Below are 23,925 nucleotides of genomic sequence, written 5' to 3' on the forward strand. Positions count from 1 at the left end.
TAAGATTGACTAATGCAATCGATTCGCCCATCACATCACAAGAAATTACCTGAAGGTTAGCAAGCTGGCTACTTTTTGTATTTACACTCAGACCACTTACACAAGGTTTTTATTTGTATTGAGTAAATCTTTTTATTCATTTTATAGGTTACCATACTGACACATAGGCGCTATGTTGACAGTGTAACCTGTTCCTTTAACCTACTGCGTCCTGAAGACGGGTCTTGGGACTTTACTGACGAGCTTTAGACTGCAACAGTGTTGTCCTCTGCCCCAGAAACATATTAGATTGTTGACGCGATTATACTATGTTTATGTATAATTACAATGCGATTAAACTACACCACTACTAACATCACGCAAATCAATGAATGTTAAAAAACTGTTAATGCATTGGTGTTCTCTCTCTATTGTTGTTTTCGCAAATGACGAACGCTGGAAATAGGTTTTTTATGTGTTTTTTACCATTTTGTCTTGAGAAAATAATGATTAAAATATGTTAAATATATTACCTTGCCTGTGGTGGTAGATACAATCTTATGAAAATCCCATTGTGGGGATAATTTCAGATAAGTATCTTCCTTTGGTGTGTTAGAGGTGGGTAGCTTGTGGTAAATGTACTCCTTTCCTTGATGCATTCTTCCTCACATACCACAGCCCCCTTAACAAAAAATTGAGGAACCCTTTTGCTCACAACACTTTTTTACCTCCATTAGAATATCAACAGAAAGTAAAACAGCTGAATTATATGCAACCAGTATTCAAATAATGCAAGGATTATTTTGAGGGTTTTGGAAATCGGCTTAAACGAACATTTCAGCACTTGTGAGAAGAGATCAGGGCCTGAAACTTTGCTGACATGAATTGGCCTTTCAATGGGCCATAGAAGGCAGTGAGTGAAAGCTAGCGGCAAGTATGGGCACACATTTCACTGTATGTAGCATCAGCAATAGCAACACACTGATTATTAAAAGCTTTAAACTAAGCATGGCTTTGCCGCTTTCAGGTAGTTCAAAAGACTGAGCAGACAGGATGAGCCATAGCTCTCAACCTTTCATGGCCCCTGGGCGGGTGAAAACACCCGATCTTTTATTTGGCGGGTGAAAGTCCATTTATTCCTACGGACATGGAGGGAGCTTGACCGGTGAGAGAGCTTCCTAAGTAGCAGGCGACACCCTCCAAACACAAGTGAGTTGAGAGATATGCAGAGCCAAGTGTTATTTTGCTGTTGTCACCTTCAATCAAGGCTTAATTAAAGCCAGGGGCTGGCTCTCACGACACACACACACTGCAAGCAGCAGCAGATCATCAGCCCAAGCAAGGGCTGACTCTGAGAAATGGGGGGGGGTGGATGATGGATGGACCCTGCTATTCATGTTTCATGTTTCTTTGATACCTACATGTCCCACATATTGTTAACCCACCCTTCTGGTCTCACTTGCCTGCCCCTCCCCTGCATTCATGTTACAGAACTTGCACGATCCAAATGTCTCATTGCCTAGTAGGAATGTTTTATTTTGTTTGTTTTGTTTTTGTCCTGAACAGCCCCCCCCCTTCTTTGTCTTGCTGCACCTTGAAACACCATGTGATGTATAGGCACATTATAAATGCACAATAAAAATACATAATTTGTTCCTGTACTCCATGTTATGCCATCTCCTTATAGCTTTCTGCTCTTCTTGTGCAGACTTTTGTTTCTTTTCGAGTGTACAGTGCAAATATGTTCATGTTCCACGTTTTCCCCGTCTGTTGTTTGTATATAGTCCTCATGTCCTTTCCATATTTTAATGGGTGCACTGTATGGAGACATTATACTTCTGTCTTTGTGAGGCATGCAGAGCTTCACCCAATCTACTCATTGGATACCTTGTCTCGTTGCTGTCTTACTTGCATCATGTATTTCTTTTCTTTTTCTTTGAGTTTCTTTCAATCTTGCTTCTGCTTCCTTCAGCTTCTTCTCCACTGGCCCTTCACATTTCTTTATCCATTGTGGGGGAAATCGTGTATTGGCTAATCGTTTTCTCATCATGTAAAATGGTGATTGATACTCCTGTGATAGATGCTACTAGGAGTCATCTAATTGGCTGCTATCCTTTTGCTCACTTTTTCTCGACAATCTTAACCCCCTCAGAGAGCTTGCTGGATAATTCCTTTTACATATATAGTAATTCCTTCTAGTTGTCCATTCCCTTGAGGGTGATCTCATGTGGATTTCTTGTGCTGTATGCCATTTCTTATTAGGCAATCTCTTATCTTTTCTGAGACAAACTGGACCCTGTTGTCTGTAATTGTGCGTTCCGGGCATCATTCTCTCCTGAATGTGTCTTTGACACACGTTATCGCTGACTTAGTCATAATTTCTAGCATAAAATGTACTTCCGACCATTTTGACACTTCATCCACTATGACAGTGGCATAATTGTGTCAAACTGGGAGGTGTACTATTGGCCCTATGAAATTTACTCAAGAGTTGGTCCCACACTTCAGCCATTTCACATTTCCTAGCGGCGCTGCTCTGGTTGTCATCCTCTTGTCTCCTTCTTTGCATAGGGTGCAGTTTATAAGTGTGTTTTTTTTAACTCAAAGTCCATTTCAGGCCACTAGTACTGCTCTCTTGTCCTCCTTTTTGTGAGTGTCTTACCTGTGTGCCCTTCATTGCCTAGCCATATTATTATGTTCCTGGATCTAGATCGGGGTATCAGCACATTCCTTCTGTGATGAATCGTGGGATTCTGTCACTTCTCCACAAGGGGGAGCCTTTCCTTGTGAGGCTAGGGAGGTGAGTTCGCTACACGACACTCTCCCTAGGGTAGAGGCATGCAGGACCTCACCGGGAGAGACTCCCCCTTTGGGGACAAGAACACACGTTCCAGCGAGGAACTCTCTAAACCCAAGATCATCATACCCTCTTTTTCAAGATCTTGTGAAGGAAGACATGAAGAGCAAGCCCAAGTTTGTCATTGTCAACCAAGTATTCCTTTAATATCTATAAGAGAAACTGGGATGAAGAAGATCATTTGAGCCATAATGAGTGAACAAGTGAAAGAGAAGAAGGAGTTAGTCAAATGCTCAAGGAGGCCCAAGCAGGACGTCCTAAAACTGAGAGGTCGGGACTTGTCAGTGAGAGAGGCGGACTGCGAAGTTCAGATCAGCTGGTGCTGCCCAACTGATGAGGTCCTGCACATGCAGCGTCTGTCATGGAGACAAGAACCTGGCAAAAGAAGCCCAAAGTGCCGCTTTGGGGAGGGTAGTCATGCTGCAGACTGAAGTGGGAACCAAGCGTGCAGAGAAACCGAGAGAACCAAAGCAGGTTACCAGCGCGCTGCATTGAGAATGGAGAGAGAAGGAGAATGTTAAAAGAGGGTGTACCGAGAGATATCCTGGTCTCAAGAGAGAGGGTGGTAGGGTGACCGCAGGAGAGACGCAGTGGACCCTTTTGTCCATGAACTGCGCCGAGACCTGAGAAGCTAAGCAGACCAAAAACGAAGCCAAGGCAGGTGCAGCCGAGCAGCAAGTTGGTTGGTTACTGGCAATGGAGGAGATCCGACATGCAGGGAAAGACTCCCCAGTCCACGCAGGACCCCAGTGACATTACACTGACAAACCAGAGGTGAGGGGTAGAACGGGAGACCCAGGAGGGGAATGAGGAAGAATAATAAGCATTACTGGTACACAAATACTCGTCTCAGTACACACACAAGAAGCTTTAAAGATACAGAGAGAGAATATTAAGCATTGCTGGGACACACATACTCATCTCAGTACATCAGAGGCTTTAAAGATAACGCAGAAGAATAATAAGCAATACTGGGACACGCCTACTCATCTCAGTAAACAAGAAGATTTAAAGAAACAGAGAGACAATGTCAAGCATTACTCAGACACGAATACTCATCTCAGTACACCAGAAACGTTAAAGATAATGAGAGAGAATAGTCAGCATTACTGGGACATGCATACTCGTCTCAGTACCCGAGAAGCTTTATATATACAGAGAGAGAGAATAATAAGTATTACTGGGACACGCATACTCGTCGTAGTACACAAGAAGATTTAAAGATACAGAGTGAGAATAATAAAGGTTACTGGAACACACTTACTCAGCCCAGTCAACTACAAGTTGTAAAACTACCAGGAAGAAGAGACAATCATTATTGGAACCTTCCTACTCATCACAGCCAACACGATATAGGGGAAGTACTGAGGAAAAGTGATGAATGTTAGTGGAAAGTTCTGCGATTAATTCATGGAGTCATCACTGATCCCCCAGCGGTAACCTCTTCCCAAGTGGATAGGGCACGGCAGCCGCTACCTGATGCTGACCCTGAGGGAGGCTATATAAGGGAGGATCACATGGGAGGAGACAGCCTCCAGGGAGATGTCATGGCTTCATTGGCTGAGATATGCTATCCCCAATTTGCCCATGAAGAAAACCCATTGATACCCAATACCCTAATGGCCTACTGCCATGCATCTATTCCCCCCCTAAGGAAAATAGAGAAACTTTTCCCAAGACCCTTTTGGCCAAACTTCCATTGCTGGACTAAAAAGTAGAAGCTTCAAGAATACCTTTTCCAGTAGTAATTCCCCTTCATATCAAGATTTCCCAAGTAATCTGCATCAGTTAACATCAATGGACTCCATTTTCCACAAACACGCAAGTACTGGGACGAGGATGATGAAGGGAACGATGCAGAGCTCAATGAGCGTGCTAGTTTTCAGAAGGCACCTGTGCGCGGGACATTTAATGATGCAAAGCAACCTCTAGGAGGCTGCTATTTGGGGAAGTCGTTACACCTCTCTGTGAGGCGTGTGGAAGCTGAAAGCATGAACCGGTGTGGCAGAGCCAAGGGGCTAGCCATCAGGAAGGCAGAGGAATGTTGCATGAGCAGGACATGACACAGAGATGCCAAGAGAAGATTCCTGGGCATTTGGCAGACAGAGAAAGCAATGTTTCACCTACCGGGACTTGAAGGAAGGCAGGCGTGTGGAAGCTGTAAGGAAGGCATGACATCAAGAATAGACAGACACAAGTGATCACAGTCCAAGGGTGTTTATTAAACTGTATAGGTAGGGTGGAAAAAAGCCTAATCTTATCCTAAATCTAAGATGGGAGCAAGATACTACCATCAAATCAAAATAAGGCAGTCCTAGTTGCGTCTTATATCACAGGTCAGATAGCACAGCGAGTAGAGCGCTCGCTTTGACAACCGTGCAGAGCATGCTGATGCAGGTTTGAATCCCGACAGGGCCAAACTTAGCCTTTCATCCTTCCAAGGTCAGTAAATGAGCACCAAACCGTGGGAAATAAGCAGCGTTCAGATACCTGAGGGTTTGTAGAGCTATATAAATGCACAAACAAACAAACAAACAAATAAAAAGGGCCTATACTAAGAACAACCTATTGCCAATCCTTACGCTAAAATACAAAAGTGTGGGATAGGGCTCATAAGAAATAAAGAAGTGTTCACAAACAATATGTCAGAATGCGGTAGTCGTGGTCCCCCTTCCCCAAGTTTTGAGCATGGGACAAGGCAGGACTCTGGAGCACAGCACGCGCTTGAGCATTTCCAGCACGAGACGACAGTTCTGTTTCCTGCTATCACGATCTTCGATGGCCAAGTCTCTTGCTCTATAAAAAGTCTCCTGCCTTCGAGGGCTTGATGCGTTCAAAATAACAACAAAAGTTCCTTTCTGCTTGCACGTTGGGTGAAGCCTTTTCACCCTTGCATCCCCCTCTGTGGTATTCACGAATCTTAATGTATTTTCAAATAGTTCAATGTGGACCACCGTCTGCCGGGTTCACTCTAGTCAACACATTGTTCCTTTGGGACTTTAGACTTTGCCCCTTTTCATCAGCATCATTCCTTCGGGTTCGCTCTTGCTAATCTCACAGTTCCTTTTACTTTCTTACAATGTGGGATTCACTTCCCTCTCACAATCATCTGCCGGTCAAAGGGCCTCATTACGAGTCTGGCGTTAACCGAGGCGGTAAAACCGCCTGGTTACCGCCGGACTCGTATTACCATTCCGCCTGCGTGATTCCCGGAATTACCGGGTCATTACAACCCCGGTTTCCCGGGAATCACGGAGGCGGAATGGTGTTAATCCCCATTCCCATTGAGTCCTATTGGACTCAATGGGAATGGGGATCATGGAAAGACCGGCAGCATCTCGTAATGCTGCCGGTGTTTCCTCGTCCGCCTGCAGGCGGGCAGTGTTAAACCCGCCAGGTCAGACCTGGCGAGAACATCACCTCCCGCCTGCAGGAGTTGTGATCGCCCGGCATGGAAACAACGGTGGCGGCGGGTTTACCGCCACAGTTGTTTCCATACCGGGCGATTTGTAATGTGGCCCAAAGACTTTTGACTGTACAGAGGATTTTACTAGACCCCCAAAGACCACTTTGACCCTCTTCTCGCCTTTCCCAAGCCCTTCTGGTAATAGTCGTTTCAACAATCGGGTAATCTCCCAGAGTTTCTCGAGTGAGCACCCACGTGGTGCCTAGCTCATCTGCAGCTGGCTTTCCCATTTTACATCAACAGTTCTTTGTACATTCTGCAATCCGCCGTTTGATACTTGTGTTCAACACAGTTTGGTTTCTTTATCAGTCCTCCCCTGAACTCACCGGCTGTGATGAACAGCTTGGCTTTCTTCGTAATGGGAGTCAAGGCTGGTACCACGGTAGCAGGCGTCTCCCTCTGTCCTGCTTATCAGCGTAGCCACGCTCTGTGTACCGTTGACATCTGCTGAAACACACTTGCTATTGTTTGCGGTCTTACAATACGTTCCATTTGATTCCAAGATGGCTGCCGTCTAGGATAGATGCACTCCTCGGAGCTCCGTCCGAGCGGGAAAACTAACGGTGACAAAAGCGGCCCTAAAAAGCAGAAAGCGAGTCCCTCCACATCTGATATACTCGTAAGGAGTACCACTCTCACTGGGACCAACCCCGACCGAAATCAGACAAGGAATAGGCAGCGAAGTGCCTGAAAACACAGGGCAACAGATGCGGCGGAGCCCCGCTGCTGGAGGAGGAGGAGCCCGAGGGAGTCTGGCTAGAGCCCGCTGGAGGTCCCGGGAGTGGGGTGAGATGCCCCCCCTCGCGGGCTTTCTGGAAGCCGTCCCAGCGCAATCGCGACGCCGTTGGGGTGACCAAGCATCTCGGTCCCGGCGCCTCTGTGCCTGGGCTCGGGCTGCCGAAGGCGGTGGGGCTCTGCAATGGCCTAAGAGATCTTTGAAAGTGGCTGGGCAGAGGTGGAGACTGGGAGAGCGAGCCAGCACAGTGACACAACGCATCTGGAGGTAAAGTGAGGGGGAAGACCTGGAACAGCAGTAAGTGCGTGCATCAGCAGCCGTGCGCGAGTCCCAGAGGGAGAGAGCGCCATTCCGAAAAAAGGGAAGGAGCTGTGCCCCAAAGACACCCCCCCTCAGCCATACAGAGGGTCGGTGGGGAGAGCCTGAGCTGAAGGAGCAGTCAGCTCTCAGGAAGCAATCCGGAGGTGACAACTCTGCTAGGAGTTCAAGCAGGGCCCCCCAAGAGACATCACAGCCCCAACGGGAGACAGGAGAAGAGTACAGACTGGGCCCAACAGGAGCCCATCACAATCCACACCTAGCCCACGTCCAATGAGCGCGAGAGAGGAGGTGTGCGGTGCAGGGAGCAATCTACCTCGGGCCCCCATTAAGATGTCCTGGGGCACTCAGGCAGCCTCACACCGGAAACCATCAGCAGCACATACGTGATAGGGGGAACCTGGCAGCTAAAGAGCACCCAAGAGCACAGAGGACCAAACAATATAGCACCAACAGCAGGGCGGTAGGAGCACACAGGGGAAATCACTCAAGCCTGCTGGACAGCCCCTACTATAGGCAAAACAGATGTAGAGGCAGTAAGTTTAAGACTTTCGGATCTGGCACTGTCGCCACTCAGCAAAGGAACCCACAGAAGGGCACACGGGAAAGGAACCTGTCCCGCAATAGGTGTCGGGGCACCCATAAGACAGGACCCCCCACAACGCCCAGACAGCGATAGTCAAATCGCCAGAAACCTCAACCCCGGTAAAGCCAGCGCTGCCAAGGTCCCCACCTTGGGAAAGAAACAGATGCCAAGAAGCAAGTCCAAAGATGTCCCATACAGAACCCACAACACACAGCTGGAACACTGTTGGAGACGGTATCGGGCCAAGGAACCCCAGGGCGAGACAACAACAGGAGAACACGGCTCCCAGCAGCCTGCAGACACATCTACAAAGATGGCACTGAGTAAAGAGGACCTCAAAGAATGCCTCCAGGAAATGGAGAACCGTATGATGCAGTCCCTCCAAGACCAACTATAGAAAATAAGGGAGGAACTTTGCTCTTCAATACAGGAAGTAAAAAGTGACATTACAGACTTAGGAGAGACAGTAGACACAGCAGAAGCGTAACTCTCAGAAATCACTGAAGACCAGCATACTCCTGGAGCAGATTGCTAGGGCTACGCATAATCTGGAACTTCAAGCAGAGGATCTGGAAAACAGATCCCAGAGATCCAACATACTAGTTAAGGGCCTGGCCGAATCAATTGGCGATAAAAAGATCTGAAAGAGACAATGCAGACATGCTTCAGTAGCCTCCTAACGGGCGCCTAACCAGAGGACATACTTATAGATAGAGTGCACAGAGTTGGTCCCCCCATAAAAGAGCCAGGGGCCAGGCCTAGGGATGTCCAACTGGCAATGACCTCCTACACGATGAAGGAGGAAATCCTCCGGGCAGCAAGAAACCTACAACAGGTTACTATCAATGGGGCCGCAGTCCAGCTGTTCCAAGACCTGGCCCTATCGACCTTACATAAAAGAAGACTAATGGCGCCGGTCACAAAGGCGCTAAGATCCAAGGGAATCACCTACAGATGGGCATACCCCTTTGGCCTGCAGTTCACCTGGGAGGGCAAACAACAGCGTATTACCATTTGTGAGGAAGGAGTGACGCTCCTACGCCTGGAGGAAGAGGAACAGCACCCGGACTCAATTCCTACCCGCAGCCTCAGAAGGGTAAACACCAGACAGTGGGAATGGTCATCCACCCCCACTAAGAAGCGTGGCACGGAAGGGAAAGGGAGAAGCCACCAACCGAAATGACCATGGTCACCTGGAGGGACCAAGTGTCAGGCAAAGGACTAACCTCCCCAACCTCCTCCTCACCAATACTTTCAGAAGAGTTGTCCTTGGAACGGGCGGGGGTCTTCCTGCGCCACTGCTTGTCTTCTGAGGACTGTTCCTTCCTTGACTTCTTCTTCTTGTCGTGTAAATAGGGCCTAGCTCCCTCAGAGGCCACCCTGATAGGAAGTGTAACCTATCAAAGGTGAACCCCGAGGAGCTAGACCCCCAAAGTACCAGGGAAAAAGCCTCTCGGGCACCAAAAAACCCTGGGTGAATTGTTAAGATGAATAAGTGGCTGACTTCACAAGCCTTGTCCTTTAGTCTTGAGGCAATTCCGGAAAAACAGGATAAATGGAAGCAGAGGTCCAAAAGATCAACAGGATACAGGGAATGGCCCCAAAGAGTAAAAAATAAGCGTGGGTGTAATGACAGGAACGGGGTAGAATTTGAGACAAGGGAGAGAAAGACAGAAACTGAAGATAGGGTGAACAAACCCGGAAATAGTGTCACGGAAGAAAGGTAAGTAATGGATGTTAGAGGAGAAAGGAAACACCCCAAATCCAACAGGGAACAACGGAAACACCTCCCGTGAGATGAGACCAAGAAGAAGAAAAATAGCAGTTACCGGAGACGCTATCAAGCGGAACCGGAAACTAAACAGGAGCGTTAGCCAGGCTCCGGACGATAAAAGAAAAGAAACTAAGAAACAAGGAAGAGGAGTACGCGGAGAGCGTCTAAGAAAAGAAACTAGGTAAGGGGAAGCAAGTGGACGGCAAGGGTGGTTCGGAGCGGGATCCAGACACACCGGCAGCAGAACACAGCGTTGCTGGCGTACACAAACATGGACAGATACAGCGCACCGAAGAGGGGGCGTGGTCTCGTCTTATAGTTGCGGTCGCCATCTTGGGTGAGGATTAGACCGGGGGCCATAACTTCCAGGTCCTCCACAAGCTCCACGGGCGAAGTCTGACAGTATAACCCTTCCCCCTAGGGGGCCCTCCAGGCTTCCCTGGGTGGAGAAGATGGAACTTTCTTAGCAGCCGTGGGGCATGGATGTGGCTCTTCGGTTCCCATGTTCTTTCTTCAGTAGAAAAGCCCTTCCAATGAACCAAGTAATGCACTCTCCCCTTGCGATACCGAGAATCCACTAAATAGTCCACCTCGTATTCTTCTGGGGTCTGTGTCTTGGGAGGCTTGAGGCTCAACGGCTTTCTATGATACGGGTCTAGTGTGTGTACCTTCAATAAAGAAACATGGAACACAGGATGTATCCGTAGTAAACTCTTGGGCAACTGGAGCTTGTAGGCTACTGGATTAACGTGAGAGAGGATGGGATAGGGTCCCAGGTAGCGAGGAGCAAACTTGCCAGTATGGACCCATCTTGGTAGATACTTGGTAGCCAACCATACCAGCTGACCTGGCTTCCAGTCTGGGTTGGTTCGTCTTCTTAAGTCAGCCCACTTCTTATGTGATTATCTGCTATCCTCCAGTGCCTTCTTTGCCGTCTTCTGGACTTCTGGACTTCTGCAAGTTCAGTTAGTAGACTGTCAATCGCCGGGGTGCTAGTGGAAGGTACCCCTGTCCAAGGTAGGGGTTGAGGATCATAGCCATAGGTACAAAAGAAGGGGCTCATTTGAATGGAGGTATGGTATGTATGAGTTATTGTAGGCAAAATTCGGCTTGAGGAAGGAATGAGGCCCATTCTTCTTGTTTGTTGCTACAGAAACATCTGAGATATTGCTCAAGTGTGGCATTAAGTCTCTCTGTCTGGCCATTACTTTGGGGATGATAGCCTGAAGATAGGGCTCTGTGTACCCCCAATTGTTTGCATAAGGTGGACCAGAATCTTGAGGTATATTGTGAACCTCTGTCCGAAATGATGGTTCTTGGGAGACCATGTAGCCGAACAATGTCCCGTAAGAACACGGCCGCTGCCTCTGGGGCCGAAGGAAGATGTGAAATGGGTGAGAAATGAGCCATCTTACTGAATGAGTCTACCGTGACCATTATCGTATTCATACCCCTAGATATGGGTAATTCAACTATGAAGTCAGTGGCGATATGCTCCCATGGTCGCCCTGGTAGTGGTGGTTGTTGAAGGAGTCCGATTGGTTTTCCAGTGACCTGCTTATTACACGCACACACTGGACAAGATGACACATAGCGGTTAACATCATGAAGGATTGAAGGCCACCAAAAACGTCTCTTGATCAACTCTTGAGTCTTCTTTACGCCTGGATGACCAGCCAACGGTGTATCATGACACCATCTGAGTACTTGTTCTTGTAAGGACTTGGAAGGAATGTACAAGGCTTCTTCGTGATAGAAGAGTCCTTCACTGCCTTGACTTACAGACCGAGGGAACACATTTTCCTGTTGATACTGTTGCAACAGTTGCTGTCCGAATGTCCCCACTAAGGCGACCATTCTTAGGCCAGGTAGTAGAAGGTCATGCCCTTGGTAGGTACCAATCTCCTCCCCTTGACTGCGTGACAGAGCATCAGCTACCTGGTTTTCCGTTCCTGGAATGTAGGTAATTCTGAAATCAAACTGAAGAAAAAAATATGCCCATCTAGCGTGACGGGCATTGGAACACTCCATCTGCTGAAGGACCTTCAGGTTTCGGTGATCAGTACGAATGAGGAAACTATGCTTGGCTCCTTGCAAAAGATGGCGCCACTCTAGGCATGCTAACTTGATGGCTAATAACTCCTCTCTAGAACTGAATAATTTCTTTCACTGCTCGTGAGGGTTTTTGAGTAGTAGGCCACTGGATGTTCAATACCATCTTCTGTTTTCTGTAACAAGACCGCCCCAACTGCTCCTATCGAGGCGTCTGTCTCCAATATAAACGGTTTGTCTTCATCTGGTTGAACCAAAACAGGAGCAGTGGTAAACCGTTCCTTAAGAGTGTTGAAGGCTTGTCTTTGTTCTTGGGCAAATTCGAACTTGATCCCTCTTTTAAGGAGTTTGGTGTTTGGTTGGATTAGATCAGAGAATTTGGGTATGAATTGTCTGTAGAAATTTGCCAAGCCCAAGAATCTTTGGATATCCTTAACACATCTTGGTTCCTTCCATTCCAGTATTGCTTGAGTCTTGCGATTGTCCATCTGTATACCTTCCTTCGAAAGGATAAAGCCTAAATAGGAAACGGTCTTGGCTTCGAAGATACACTTCTCTGGTTTAACCAGAAGTTGGTTGGTGTGCAGTCGATGTAATACTTCCTTGACTTGATTCCTATGTTCTTCTAAGTTGTGGGAGAAAATCAAAATATCATCCAGGTAGACTACTACCGACAAATAGAGGAGATCTGAAAATAACTTGTCCATGAATCTTTGAAAAATGGCAGGAGCGTTGACTAATCCAAACGGCATTACCTTATATTCAAATAGCCCAAGGGGTGTCCTAAATGCCGTCTTCCATTCGTCTCCTTGGTGGATCCTCAAGAGATGGTACGCTCCTCGCAGATCTAGTTTGGTGAAATAATGTGAGCCCTGGACTGCTTCCAGGATGTCTCTAATCAAGGGCATCGGATATCTGTCTCGGATAGTCACCTGATTGAGACCTCGATAATCCATGCAGGGTCTTAATTCCAAAGTGTCTTTTTTAGGAATAAAGAACAATGATGCTCCACAAGGGGACTTGGAGTCTTGAATAAGCCCGTTCTGAAGGTGTGTGTCCAGGTATTCTCTCAAGGCATTCTTTTCGGGTAAAGATAACGGATACATCCGACCGAACGGAACTTGTGCGTCAGGGATCAATTCGATTGAACAATCTTCTGCTCGGTGTGGGGGTAACTGCCGTGGTACTAAGTCTTGGAAGACTTCGGCATAACCTTGGTATTGTAACGGAACAGAAGACACGGTTTTGATATTTCCTTCCTCTTTCAATGGTCCAATAAGAGGAACTGTCATGCAGTGACGTTCGCAGTATGATGAGTCAAAGCTTACCTTGTTCAAGGCCCAATCAATGGAAGGATTGTGTCTCCTTAACCAGGGTATTCCAATTATCAAGGGAAAATGAGCTGCTCGGATAATGTCAAACACCACTGCCTCTTGGTGCTGTCCCAACTGCATTCGTATAGGAGTGGTTTCCTTGATAATTGGCCCGGAAGAAAGAGGAGTTCCGTCTACTCCTTCTACAGGTATGGTTCTTGATTTGAGCCGTTCAGGAATGTGGTTAGCTCTGGCCCACTCCACATCCATGAAATTGCCAGCGGCACCACAATCCAACATGGCCAAAACTTCCAATGGAGTGGAGGCATCCCGCCACAGCAAGACCTTGAAAACCATTAGACGGTTGTCTTCCTCTACTGGGGTTGTGTTGAAGCAAGGATAGCAGAGAGATCCCCCGACACTTCCCTTGCGTAAGTTCGGGGGCTGGTGTTTTCCTTCCGACGAGGCGGAACTTCAGGACAGTTCCTGAGTAGGTGTCTGGAGGAACCACAATACATGCATAGTCCTGCATCTCGGCGCCTCTTGCGCTCTTCAGGTGTCAAAGGGCCACGGGTGGTTCCAACCTGCATGGGTTCTTCGGCCGCTTGAGATTCCCTGGGAGGCGGAGAGGGGGTACTCGGTTGAAAAGATAAACGTGGTCTTCTTCTTTCCTGACGACGTTCCTGCAGACGAAACTCTATTTGTAGAGCAATAGTCATCAAATCCTGAAAGGTAGCTGGTCGAGCAATGCGAGCCAATTCGTCCTTGATATCCTCGTGTAGACCTCTCCTGAATATGGTGTGTTTGGCTGAATCAGGCCAGTCAGCCTTGGATGCCAGTCTTAGGAATCTGGAGATATAGGTCTGCCCATCTGTTGTTCCTTGTCCAACATCAAGGATGGCTTCAAGAGATGTAAACAATATTTCAGGACGATCAAACCTTTCTTTGAATTGGGCCACAAAGAGGTCGTAGTCGCTCAAAGAAGGATCATTGTTTGTCACCAGAGGGGTTGCCCACGCCAAAGCGTTTCCAAATAAATTGGCGATGATGAACCCCACTCGGGATCTGGCTGACTCGTAGGCGTGTGGTCTAAATGTAAAGTAGACCTGGCAGGCATCTAAAAAGTCCTTTAGTCCCCCTGGGTGACCATCATATTTGCCATACGACAAGGCCATAGGCGGTAGATCTCCACGATCCTCTCTCTGTAGGCCACTTGTTGACGCAGTGTGGTGTTTTCCATCTTGAGGGTTTGTAATTCTATCGTGAGATTTTGCATGGCTGCAAACAATTCCTGATATTGTTCCAAGGATGCCATGGTTATCGGTGGTCGTTGTATACTGTCAGGCAAAGGACCAACCTCCCCAACCTCCTCCTCACCAATACTTTCAGAAGAGTTGTCCTTGGAACGGGCGGGAGTCTTCCTGCGCCACTGCCTGTCTTCTGAGGACTGTTCCTTCCTTGACTTCTTCTTCTTGTCGTGTAAATAGGGCCTAGCTCCCTCAGAGGCCACCCTCACAGGAAGTGTAACCTATCAAAGGTGAACGCCGAGGAGCTAGACCCCCAAAGAACCAGGGAAAAAGCCTCTCGGGCACCAAAAAACCCTGGGCGAATTGTTAAGATGAATAAGTGGCTGACTTCACAAGCCTTGTCCTTTAGTCTTGAGGCAATTCCGGAAAAACAGGATAAATGCAAGCAGAGGTCCAAAAGATCAACAGGATACAGGGAATGGCCCCAAAGAGTAAAACCTAAGCGTGGGTGTAATGACAGGAACGGGGTAGAATTTGAGACAAGGGAGAGAAAGACAGAAACTGAAGATAGGGTGAACAAACCCGGAAATAGTGTCACGGAAGAAAGGTAAGTAATGGATGTTAGAGGAGAAAGGAAACACCCCAAATCCAACAGGGAAAAACGGAAACACCTACCGTGAGATGAGACCAAGAAGAAGAAAAATAGTAGTTACCGGAGACGCTATCAAGCGGAATCGGAAACTAAACAGGAGCGTTAGCCAGGCTCCGGATGATAAAAGAAAAGAAACTAAGAAACAAGGAAGAGGAGTACGGGGAGAGCGTCTAAGAAAAGAAACTAGGTAAGGGGAAGTAAGTGGACGGCAAGGGTGGTTCGGAGCGGGATCCAGACACACCGGCAGCAGAACACAGCGTTGCTGGCGTACACAAACATGGACAGATACAACGCGCCGAAGAGGGGGCGTGGTCTCGTCTTATAGTTGCGGTCGCCATCTTGGGTGAGGACTAGACCGGGGACCATAACTTCCAGGTCCTCCACAAGCTCCACGGGCGAAGTCTGACACCAAGCCATAAATAATTGAGAAAAGCGGAGCGCGACTGCGGGTCAAATGAAGGACAATTACGACAACTTGCCAGAAGACAGCACTACCCTCAGACAGAGCGAGGAGGAAAACCATTTTGCAGCCAATGCAGGACAGACACTGGTCCTGGCAGAGCACAAGATGGAGGAGAGGTGATACCCACTGCCCCAAAAGGGGCGCAGAGGAAGTTTCAAGGAACTTTGATCTAAAGGGTACTGGGGAAGGGGGGAGGGAATTGTGGGGGGGGAGTTACAAAGTTAGTTAAGTTTGGGGAACGGCATGGACCAGTATAGACTAGGAGGAAAGGGAGGATCGATGGGGAAAACATGTCGGAAGGAAAAAGATCACGGACACAACCCAGATGGCTGAATTGAACTTAGTCTAGCTCAATGTGCAAGGCTTAAACTCGCAAGTCAAACGGCGATCTATCCTGACGAGGCTCATAGACTTGCAAGCTTCAATAGCCTTCCTGCAGGAAACACACCTCCTCCCTGAGGATGAAGGAAGGCAGAAACATAGGGCATTCCCCCGCCAGTACTTTGCTCGGGGGGGGGGGGGGGAGACCAAAGGAGTTGCCATACTGATCGGGGCCAAACTAGGGACCCGGGGTGAGATACCTAATCCTAAAAGGGATGATGCAGGAACAACTATACACACTAATTACAATTTACGCCCCGAATGAGCGACAGAACTTATTCCTGAGGGATGTACTAAAAACTCTGGGGTGCTGGTGTGAAGGTCAGATAATAGTAGGAGCCGACTTTAATTGTGTCATGCACCACGCATTGGTTAAACCCTTCCACCCTCTGCAGCAGATGCAAGAAACAAGCAGGCATTAGGCAAACTCTTTAGAGACCTGGGGGTGATAGAGACATGGAGGTTCTTTCACGGTAAACAGAAAAAGTTCTCCCATTACTCAGCGGTCCACAAGAGGTACTCAAGAATAGACATGGTGCTGGTGTCTTGCACCCTGATCCCCTGCATTAGCAAAGTGGAAATAGAGGTCCAATACGTGTCGGACCATGCCCCAGTCCGGGTACAAATGGAGATGGCCCGATCCATCCATAAAAACCGTAGGCCCTGGAGGCTGAACGAGATGATCCTGAAGGACCTGGCCCTTAGGGTGCACATGGAGGAGACGATTCAGAACTATTTCCAGGAAAATGATAACGGGGAGACAAACGGGGGGGGGGTAATTTGGGATTCCAGGAAGGCAGTGATCCGGAGTGAATTTATTTCACAAGCGACAGCGTACATGAGAGAAAGAGGACTCCTTAAAAAGAATCTGGAAACAGCACTAAATGCAACTGAAACTCAACACAAGGATAGGCAATCCAAAAACACACTTAGAGCGGTCCGGAGAGCAAGAGCCCAGCTAGAGGCACACGTAGCTTAACGCACAGCACAAGCACTAATTAACACCAAACAAACATATTATGTCCAGGGTAGCAAAGCAAACAGGTTCCTAGCGGCCAAACTATTGCAAACAAAACTCCCGCAATCACATAGTTCAATTAAAAGATGAAAAAGGGGAGCTATGCACAACGGAGAGAGGGAAACTTGAGATAATGGAACGATTCCATCAGGGACTGTTAGAAATTGAACATCTAAAGCACCAGACACAAAGAGAGTATATCTCGGGGATCTCCCTCCCCCAGATTAAAAAGGAAGATAACAGCGCTCTGCAAGCCCCCATATCGGCACAAGAAATTAGTGATGCCATAACAGCAAGGCCCCTCAACAAAGCCCCGGGCCCGGATGGACTCGGGAGCGGATACTACAAAACATTCCGCAACCAACTGCTGGGCCCCCTAACAAAATTATTTAATCACATAAGAATCAGTGGCGCAGTCACACCCGATATGGGAGACTCCACCACTATCCTAATACTCAAACCGGGTAAAGACCCCACAGATTGCACCAGTAGTCGGCCGATCTCCCTACTTAACACCAACGCCAAGCTTTATGCTAAAGTCCTCACAACTAGACTCGCTGAGGTCCTGCCTAAAATAATTCACTCTGACCAAGCTGGGTTCATAAAAGGGAGACACCCAAGGCAATATTAGGGGGCAGTGACATATTAGATCTAGGAAGTAGGACAGGACAAAGGTTCTCCATAGCTGCCCTATATATCAGGAGAGCATTTGACAGTCTAGACTGGAAATATCTGGAACTGGTGCTGCAGAAATTTGGATGCAACCCCAGTTTTAGCAGAATAGTCCTGGCAAACATCCGCCTCCCAAGCACGACATTTATGGTTAATGGGAACCCCACGGCAAAGATCAGAATAGTCAGAGGGACAAGACAGGGCTGCCCACTCGCGCCCTTAATTTTCGCCATGGCAATGGAGCCCATAGCTGAAATGATAAGGCAAGATCCTTATATAGAAAGGGTTAAATGAGGTGGGATCATACATAAAATAGCACTGTATGCAGATGATATAATACTGTTCCTCGGGAACCCTAAGAATTCACTACCAAGAGCACTAGATACCCTACAAGAATTTGCCACGATATCAGGATTCACCATAAACTTTACCAAATCTAAGGCCCTGAACATTACGGAGAGGGAAGAGGTGACCGAAGCTCTGGGGTCTAGATACCCGCTAACATGGGAAAAATAACCAATAGAATACTTAGGGATCTAACTAACAAAGGGTCATAAAAACCTCTACGGAGCAAACATAACCCCACTGCTAAAACAACTGAGGGAGGACCTACACAGGTGGGACACCCAGGAGCTATCCTGGTTTGCACGTATTGCGGCACTCAAAATGACCCTGTTACCACGTCTGCTATATACAGTATGCTCGCTTCCAATAGAGGTCCCCCCAAAATAAGCAAAGCACTACAGGGTGACTTGACTTCCTTCATATGGCACCAGGGGAAAGCTAGAATACAACAAAGAATCCTAACAGGGTTGGGTCCCTATACCGCAATGGCGCAGAACCAAAACTTCACACCAGGTAAATGGCCCAGTTTCTGGAAGAACTGGGGACAGGAACAAACATTGTATTTGAAGGACTTCTTTCGGAAGGGAAGCCCATTACTGTTCGAAGAGTGCAAACAGAAATTTGGGGTAGGAGAAACAGACAGATACACCCACACTCAGATCCGACACTGGATAACACATAAGGGAATCAAGAAAGCAGCTATTAGGGAACCAGTGGGCCTGGAACTAACGTTACACGAAGGGGACGAAGCAGGAGCTGTCTCCAAAACATACAAGTTGCTGGACAAAGCACAAGAGAGTGACACCTTCCCATATATGGACAACTGGGCAAAAGACATAGGCGACCCCATCACCGAGGAGGAGTGGACCCAAATCTGAAAAAGAGCACGGAAATCCTCCACATGCACAGCTATTAGAGAAACTACACACAAAAATGAACCCCAATTACCCACCTACGTGCTGGAGAAACTGCAGAGGCAATGAAGATCTATACCACATGTGGTGGTCCTGCCCTAAGGCGGCCATGTACTGGAAGGAAATCCTGGGCCACATAAAGGAAATCACACCTAAAGTTATACTCCTGGGAACAACGGTCGAAGACACACATGCAGCGACTGGAAACAATGTAATACTTATCACCCAACTGCTAATGGCAGCAAAAATGACACTGGCACAAGCGTGGAAAAATCCAGAAGGCCCAATAACAGCATGTTGGTGGGTAAAAACCTGGAACGTAATGGCCATAGAGAAGGAAGGGGCCCTGAGGGATGGCAAGTATCTGAAATTCCATGCAATCTGGGACCCCTTCTTCGACTACGTCAGAGACAGAGAAGCATACTTCTTCAGGCCAAACCTGTTGGGAGCAATTCACAATTGACTACTGACAAACTAAGTACAGGAACATCAACTCTATGCAGAAGCCAACTAACCAGAACACAACAATCTCATCCGGCAACAGAAGAACTGGTCCATGCCACGGGGGAACCGGGAGGGGGAGGGGGACATGGGAAGGGTCGTTGAACGGGTGCAGTTAAAGTTGTTATTGTTAAAAGCTACACCAAAAATTGTAATGCCAAAGGCTGATATGTGGCCTTAACAAATAACATGTGCTAATTTAAATCTTTGACCTATACAGTATCTGAATGTGATGATGTTTGAATAAATAAAGTTGGATAAAAAAAACAATACGTTCCATTTAGGTTTCACGTGCCTTGGTCGGCAAGGGCAAGGTCGCTTCTCTCCTTATCACCCTCTCGGTTCACACTGCCTTTCTCCTCCTCTTGAACTGCCGTTCCTGGATAGATGTCTCATCATGCTGTCTGCCTTGCTCATGTGGTGCTCTCATGCTCCACCTTCTATCCCTGTGGGGAAGGGAAAGAGGAGCCAGGTGTCTGTGATTCAGATCAATTGCCTGACTTTGCCTGACCCTTGAGTTGGGACACGCCAGATAAACGGCTCTGGTGTTTGTCCATCGTCTTTCATGATGTGCAAAAGTGTTAGAGTTGGAAAAGTAGAGGGGTAGAGTGTTTGAATATCCTACGGAGTAGGCTAGGGAAAGGGTGTTATAAGAAGGGGAATACTATGTCTCACCCATCGGTGTCCCACATCCATTCCCCTAAGATCCCTCCATCCAGGTGATCCTCCCTCACTGGTCCACCCCCAGGAACTGGATCCAATAGCGATGGCTGTGTCCTGGCCACCTGGATTACAGATCCCTGGGAACTAGTCAGGGAGACACCGTTAGGTTTCTCACAAAGCAGAGCCATGAGAGAAACCGGAACGACACAGAAGCAGTCCAGACTGGAAAACAGGCAACAAAGCTTTGCATTGTAAGCACAAACAGAACCGAAGACGCCACACACCTGTGAGTCAATCTAAGCAAAGTGGGGACCCCGGAGCGTTTCGGCGACAGTGCCAAACACCATTTGTAAACATGAAAGCCACAAAAATAGAGACATTAAGGAGACTGTTTGCCAACTAAGAAGACATATTGCAAATACGAACCCCAGCCATATATGAATGTACGGAATGCAGATTTGGGGGCGAATTCAGAGCGAATGTTGAAACAGCCAGAAATGCAAAGCCAAGGAAGATACATGCAATTGGGGAAGTAAAAGAGAAACTGTTAAGAAGTCCTGGAAGGTGAGTAAAACAGGCAATCATAAGTGCTTAAGAAGTCCTGGTTGGGGATTATACTAGGCAGTTGCAAATCTACAGGAAGTCCCAAGAAAGGACTGTGTTTCTTGAACAAAGAAATAACTTTTGAAAGAAGGAACTACAAGGCTGAGTAGCTTTGTAACTAACAGGATTGTTGTGGACCAAGAAAGACACAAACAACTCTTACAAGAATCATTGGCATAGTGTTGAAGAATCCAGGGGAACGGAATCATGCTCTGGAACAAAGGTTCTGTTATCTTGGAGAACCTTTATATTAGAGCTGTTCTATTTTTCATTTGTGAACTCTTTTTGCAATCACCAGGTTAAAGACATTTCTCTTTTCACCTTATAATTTGGTTTGTAATGTGAGGGTCAGGATAGAACGTTTGGACACAAGGACAGTTTTGATTTTGACATCCTGACATTGACAGATCCTTAGTTTCTGGTTTTAGGTAGGGGAATTCTTCTTAGAGCAAGGTCAGAGAGGCATTTCCCGAACCAAATTTATGTTGATAAAAGTCTTTAACCAGGAACAAGGCATCTCACTTTTATTTCTGATTACTCAAAGTTCCTACTGGTCCCAGTATAGGAGGAGTATTAAGAGGAAGTGAGAAAGAGCGTTGGAACTTTACATTTGGTATTCAGCAAGAGGAAAAGCAATATATGAAAGACAGGAAAGACTGTTGTGAGAGTAAAAAGAGAAATATTGAAAGGTCCTATCAGAGGAAAAGGATAATTGAGAGAACAGTAGAGCAAGAAGAGAAACGAAGTGGAGAACCATCCTGAAAACTAGGAGAGTTTAGTAGATACATTGTAGATATCAATGAGAGTGGGGTCAAAATGATATCTATGTATGCCACATTGAACTGAACTTGGAGAGGGCCAGACAACAGAAGAAGGGAGTCATTCTCCTGTCCTTAAGTTATTATTATAGTGGTAGGGCCAGAATAGCGTAATTTTGGACAGCAGACTGAATCGGATTTGGGACTTGCACCAATGACTGACAATCAACTTAGTTAGTTTTATCAGGTAGGGAACATCCATAGTTTAGGGAAAGATAGGAGTTTGCATCTTTTTGCTGAATAACAATCTCTTAAAATGCAAAGCCAGAATCTGTGTCCTTCTTCTGACCCACCACACTTCTCATGAGAATTCCCTCACATTTGTGTAATTCTGTCTGTATTTTCCAGTAGCTTTGTAATTCTTTCTTAAGTGTACTCTTTGGAGGCCATCCTTTCCTTTGTTATCTGAATATTCTCATCGTTTCACGCCTCTCTGCACGCTTTTATATTATTATTGTTTGGCTCCTGTGAGACAGGCATGGTATCAAGAGATGACACAGACAAATAGATAGATTTGGAAAACCTTTATTTTTAGTTGTTAATGTTAAAGGTATTTATATAGCGCACCATCGCCAACAGAGTTGGTCTCCAGGCGCTAAGGGCGGATCTGTAAACAAAAAGGTGGGGGTGGGTTAGTGGGTGAAGAGGGCGTAGAAAAGTGAGAGGTGGTGTACAGTTGGCCGCATCAGTTCGGTTTTCACTGTTCGCTGAGATTGGGGGTGCATATAGGATCGAAGCAAGTCTTTGCGTGCTGTTGTTGCGATCTATGTGTTGATTGTTTGTTTTTGCGGTGTGGTAAAGTCCATGCGGGTTGCTATGAGAGAGGTGGTTTTGTGGGTATTTGTGTGAATTAAGTATACAGAAATTTGAGGTTTTGGTTAGTGGGCTATGTGTCTTATAATCCTTGTAGTTTTGTTTTATGTATCAGGTTGTCATACTGGGTAGATATATTCTTTCTCTTGCTTTACTGACTGTCTAGTTTCTGGGGCGATACCATGGCTGGTTTCTAGCAAAATATTTTGGGCTTAGTACCGCCGGTTGGCAAGCATTATCCCTTAGTTTGATAGTGGTGTTGTATTATCATTCACCAGCTCCTTTCTATCTATTTACTGTTGGTGGTCCATTGGGTAGGTATATTCTTCTCTTCCCTTTCCGGACTGTCTAGTTTCAAGGGCAGTGGTGAGCCTGGCCTCCAGCTACGTTATTGAGCTTAGTACACCCGGGAGGGTGGGCATTATCAGTGCTTAGGTAGTGGTGTTATATTATCATTCCCTGCTCCTTCCTATATATTTACTGTCATTGGTCCATTGCTGCCTGTGTATACAAGGTGGGCCAGGTGCTATTGCTGGGTCATACCTTGCTCTCCCTTCCGATTGATCTGTCGGTGTTCTTTGGTATAATTCGATGTGGTTTGTCTTTTAATTGATAAGTGGATATGTTGTAGATCCGTATATCCTTACTTCTAAAAGTATCCATGACTTAGGCAATCATTATAGGTTCTACTCTCAGCCTAGTTCCACGGTGTATGTCCTTATGGGCATTCTTTCTGGTTATGGGGTGAAGAGCCATGATTTGAGGAGTTTCCTGAATTGTGGTGATCTCTTGTGTTCCGTATGTTCTTTGGTAGTTCGTTCCAGGTTTTTGGGGCGAGGTGAGAAAAAGAGGATCCTCCGAGTTTTCTCTTGTTGTATGATTTGGGTTCCAAAAGGATGTCGCTGCTGGATCTGAGTGGCCTTGTAGTGTGATGTACGCTTAGTTTTCTTCTGAGGAACTCTGCACCTTGGTCATGGATTGCTCTGTGTGTTATGCACATTGATTTGAACTTGATCGTCTGTTTGATGCATAGCCAGTGTAGCGTTTTCAGCGCTGGTGTGATGTGTTCTCTTCGAGGTAGTTTAAGGAGCAGTCTGGCCAACATATTTTGTATGCGTTTATTTACGAGTCGTTCCGGCATGCCTAGATATAGGCTGTTGGCAAAGTCTAATCTGGATATGATGAGGGCGAAGACGGTAGTTGTTTTGTTGGTGAATGAGAGGAATGGTAGGATCCTTTTAGCCGATCGCAGGAGAAAGAAGCATTTCTTGATTAGTGCATTTACTTGTTGCTCTAGAGTGGGATTGCTGTCCATCAGAACTCCCAGTTTCTTTTTACAATCGATGATGGGGCTGTGGTTTCACCAAGTTCCGTTGGCCATGGGATGTAGAAGTTGTCTTCTCTGTTTTTTGTGATGATCATTATTTATGTTTTGCCTGGGTTGCGTTTGAGGTAGTTTAAGTTCATGCAGTTGTATATTTCATGAAGGCAGTTCTCTAGTGTTGAGTTGTCTTCTTGTGAGTCTTGTATTTTGTAGATTATCTGTGTGTCGTCAGCATAGTTGTAACAGGTGAGGCCATGTCTTTCGATGATTTTAATTAACTGTGACAGGTAGATGTTGAATAGTAGTGGTGAGAAGAATGATCCTTGTGGGACTCCACATGATGATTCTCGTAGGCTTGATTTGTAAGGTTTCGTCCATATTGTTTCAGTTCTGTTTGTTAGGAAGGATCTAATCCAAAGTAAGGCTTTTG

The sequence above is a fragment of the Ambystoma mexicanum genome, chromosome 9, assembly GCF_040938575.1.
Source record: "Ambystoma mexicanum isolate Mex_15411 chromosome 9, UKY_AmexF1_1, whole genome shotgun sequence".
Taxonomy (NCBI): domain Eukaryota; kingdom Metazoa; phylum Chordata; class Amphibia; order Caudata; family Ambystomatidae; genus Ambystoma; species Ambystoma mexicanum.